The sequence below is a fragment of the Nannospalax galili genome, unplaced genomic scaffold (assembly GCF_000622305.1).
Source record: "Nannospalax galili isolate Female #2095 unplaced genomic scaffold, S.galili_v1.0 scaffold1507, whole genome shotgun sequence".
Lineage (NCBI taxonomy): Eukaryota > Metazoa > Chordata > Mammalia > Rodentia > Spalacidae > Nannospalax > Nannospalax galili.
Genome location: NW_008355454.1, coordinates 609,260 through 614,141, shown reverse-complemented (window position 1 = coordinate 614,141; position 4,882 = coordinate 609,260).

Here is a 4,882-nt window from a genome sequence, read left to right as displayed (position 1 = left end):
CTAGTCTTATATAAGAAGGGAACTCTGCTGCACACAGCTGCAAGGGTTAACTCCATGTCAGGGTCTGGCATCCTTGAGGGTCTCTTTTTAAAGATTATTTGCCCAGGCAGGTGGGTAAGTTATCTATAGCACTAAAGGAGGCAGGTAGGGTCATCAAACAATCTCTCTCAGTCCTGGGAGTGATCAGTTGATAAGGCTTGAGCAAAGCCAGTGTTGAGCAAGGTCAGGCTGCGAATTTAGGGGCAGTTAGACACTTTAGGGTTTAATGGCTTTATGGCCTCCTCTAATGAAACTTATCGCTCTCCTGAAATTCACATATTCTATCAACTAGTATACCTAACAAAACAAGGAGAATAACTTAAAACTTAAAAGCAGGTTGGGTTGGGATTTCTTATCCACTTCTCTATGTCTATGCTGGAATTTTGACTGGTTTGAGCTTGGATAGGACTTGTGCATTCTGTCACCATTGATGTGAGGTCCTAAGAGTAACTGACTAGTTGTCTGTTTCTTTGTGGTCATCCACAACATCTGGATGACCACACCTCTTCTGCAATGATCCCTCAGCCTTGGGAGGCAGAAGTTTGAAATAGGTGTCCCATTCAGAGCTAAGCACTCTGTAGCTTCTTGTTCTCTGCACATTGGCTAATTGTTTCTGTATTAATCACCATCTTCTGTATAAGGAAATTTCTCTGCTGAGAGTTGAGAGATTCAGTCATCCTCTGTGTAGAAGTTGCATTGAAGATGTGTCACTTAGTGCTGAGCATCTGACTGACACTTATTCTCTGTGTTTGACCAGTTCTTAAACTCTGTATTTATCTCTATTTGTTGCAAAAAGAAACTTATTTGATGAGGGGTGAAAGGTATACTCCTCTGTATATCTAAGTATGTGTATTTAGTACAAAAGTCAGAAATCAGATTGGTCTAGGGATGTGGCAAAAGTAAGGTTTTTCTCTAGGATCTATGACCTTTCCAGCTGTGTGTATTTGTCTATGAAATTCCAACCCAAACTAAGGAACTTTGGCCAATTGACGTCTGCTGGGAGGGGTAAAGACAGTGTCTTATAGGAATGGGACTCTTGGTAGGCCCAGTGGATAGACCCAAACTGAAGGACATTTAGGGACACAAATCAGACTCTATAGGCCTTGATATATATACCTACATTACATTAGGTGGGTGCAATGGGAAGAAGTGTGGATAAGAGAGTGGATCTAATATCATCAAATTATATTGTATGAAAACCGCAAAAACTCCATAAAAATAAACATAAGCTGAAAAAAATTAAAAGCGGGGAACATTTCTTGTTTACCTCACAGAGCACTGCAGAAGTTCTAGGGCAGCCCTGCTTTTGGAGAGTGTGCTATACTTTGTTGGTAAGTGGATGACAGCACAGAGATCCATCAGTCACAGTCAGCGTCTCAGGCATTTAATGACAACTCTTGTATGACAAAAATAGTTCTTGCTTCTCCAGTTCTCTGCAGTATCCTGTGAGAGTTTATCTAAAATTCTGGACTTATTCCAGAGCAAAATTATGCACTCAGGCCTATCTGGCTAACTATGCCCTGAACACCTCCTAACCCTGAAATATTTACAGAACATTTTGACTTAAAAAATTGTATTTATTTATTTACTTTTAAGAAATTCACATTTTATAATTAAATATATTTGGCTATGAGATATTTTGAAATCTTCAGACATACAGAGAAACTGTTTATTTAAATATATATGCATAAATCAAGCTTTCTTTACTCAGATTCTGGCATTAAAGATACTGATGATGTCTTGATACATCAAAGCATCTAGCTTGTCAGTCTCTTTGATAACCTGGTAAAAGCTGTGGATTTCTAATATATTTGGCTATGAGATATTTTGAAATCTTCAGACATACAGAGAAACTATTTATTTAAATATATATGCATAAATCAAGCTTTCTTTACTCTGATTCTGGCATTAAAGATACTGATGATGTCTTGATACCTCAAAGCATCTAGCTTGTCAGTCTCTTTGATAACCTGGTAAAAGCTGTGTATTTCTTCTCAGAAGTGTGTACACACACACACACACACACACACACACACACGCACACACACATACACACGAATAAAATTGTCTACCCCTGTCAGAAAGTATATGGGACTCCAGTATTCAAGCTAAGAAACAGAAAAGCAGTCCATGTTATCCACTGTGAGTACAATTCAGTTTCCATCATACAATATTTAAAAGTAAATAAGTGGTTCTATAAGAGCATAAGGCATTTGGGATAATTTGAAAATCGGGATTCAAAATTATGCTATACACGAATAAAATTGTCTACCCCTGTCAGAAAGTATATGGGACTTCAGTATTCAAGCTAAGAAACAGAAAGGCAGTCCATGGTATCCACTGTGAGTACAATTCAGTTTCCATCATACAATATTTAAAAGTAAATAAGTGGTTCTATAAGAGCATAAGGCATTTGGGATAATTTGAAAATCAGGATTCAAAATTATGCTATTTTTAAATAAACAAGATAAGCAAAATATTATTTGAATAATTATATAGAATTTCAAGTAAGTTATTCTTAGAAGAAGAAACTACCCTTTCAATTTTTCCAGGTAATGAGAAACACTGCTGTGGGTTGAGTGTGTGTGTGTGTGTGTATTTAAAGGAGTTGTTATTTCAGGTTATCTTCTGAGTGAACATGGATAATAGAATAAAGAAGAAAACTTGCTAGGCATGGTATTTCTTTCAGCATACAAATTTGGATAAGTCATCTTAATGTCTATATTAAGGTATTATGGGATACATATAGGAAAAAAATGAAGTTATTTTTAATGGAGTCCCTCAAGTTTTTAAAAAATATTACATAGTAAAAAGCTTATCCTCCAAAACATATGCTGAAATGTTGCTAATAGCCTCTCTAGGTATAAATTCATCATACAATGACCACCCACTTGAATGCTGTGTTGACTATGTGTAAGTTCTCTTATGAGCCAGTCCCACCCCCGCCATGCATCAGAAGCTCCTTATACTGTTGGATGATCTCATGTGTTGGCCTCACTTCTATTACCTGTAAAAATGAGAGGTGGAGCAAACAATCCCAAAGTCCTTTTCTTGTCTGAATGTTTTTTTATATTTTCATTTAACTTGTAAATCCATAAAATATTAACTATTTATTACATGCTAGATATATTCACTTACTTAGTTGTCATGGAAATCACAAAGATGATTAAAATGCGACTCTTTTATGTAGTGTAAGTGAAGAAATTAAAATTCAGAGATATTATTTTTACTTCACAATTCAAGTGATCATCCACATTTATCACATAGGTTTAAATTTCCCTGGAATTTACTGTCTCAGACACTGGAACCCAACTCATGCAGAAATGTGTTATCTAAAATAAACCTACTATTTACATCATTTCTAGAAATAGTTTTGTCTTAGCTCAGGCATCAGTGACAGAAATATCATACACTGGGCAGCTTAGACAGCATAATTGTGGAGAAGCAAAGTCTAAGAGGAGACCCCGGCCACCTAGCAGCTGTTGGAGACTGACTTTGTGTCCTATGGGCAGCCTTCTTTTCCTCCTCATACTTCTCTGGTTATTTTGCAAGCTCTAAATACTTTTCTCTTGAGAGAAGGAAGGAATTCTACCTTGAGGCTTTCCACTTATGATATCATTAATCTGAATCACCTCCCTTATTCCTACCACCTAACCCTATCCTGTTACTGGATGCTTAAGCAGGATAAATGTGTGTGAATGCCTGCATGTAAATGTGCCATGTTCCCAAGGGGCGGCAGTAGTGGGCATTGGATCCCTTGGAACTGGATCTGGAGAGATGTGAGCTGCCAAGCGCGTGCTGAGAGGCCACTCAGCTCCTGCCCTCTCCAAGAACCCCAAGTGTTCTTAACCACTATGCCTTTCTCCAGCCTTTCAACATTAGACTTCTTGAGGGTATCTAAACACGCTGTTCAGAAACTGAAGTTATTTTGTATTCTCCTAAACTTGTTCAAGTCCAAGCCCTCTAAGACTTTGGCATATTAAAGATCTTCTCATGCTCTGACAACTACTGATCTTCCTGTAGTTAGGGCTAGCCAATGTCCCCTCTCCACCCATTTGCCCATCTAGTTATATCTGAAGTGCCCGCTATGTTTAATCTCTCTGTATTAGTCATCTTGGTTTGCTCTGGTAAAATACTGCACACTGGTGTTTCCAAGGTTGAATAGCAGAAATTTCTTTTTTCACTGTCTCGGATATGGCAGTCTGAAGTCAAGAGCTAGCAGGTTGCATCTCTCTGTAAGCCTCCCCTCTTGGCTAGCAAACACTTTTTCACTTTCTCCTCACCTGACGGCATCCTACCTCTTCTGCTCTGAAGAACTCTGTGAGGAGGTTAAAATACAGCACATACTCCAGATTACCTGTGAAGCCTTTCAGAGAGCAGGTTAGAGATACTACTGCGGTGAGAACCACAATACATGGAGTGGGTTGGGTCAAGGGGCAGGGCAGGCCTTGAAATGCTTATGAAGTGCGTTGATCATGTGATCACAGAATGCTCAAGAAGAGCGATGTGTTCACGTCAGGTCTGGTTTAATTGTAGTCACTAGGGTCAAGAGGGAAGTGACATCAGAGGTTAACAACAAAGGAGGGCTCTTCAGGGGGAAAAGACAATGTGGACTATGCACAAGCTCTGTTTTCTCGAGCAAGTTTTTCATGTCTGTGTTATGTTTTCTATCTTGTATCCATGTGGAGTACTTTCATATTTGAAGCCATTCTTTGCTTCTGAGGATTGTAATCAAGTCTGCTAACCTATCCATAGTTTTCCACTTAACATTGTAAACAGTGTAATCCCTCAGACATCTAAAAGGGGGGAAAAAAGTAGAGGTTACAAATGATTTTCTTTCTTT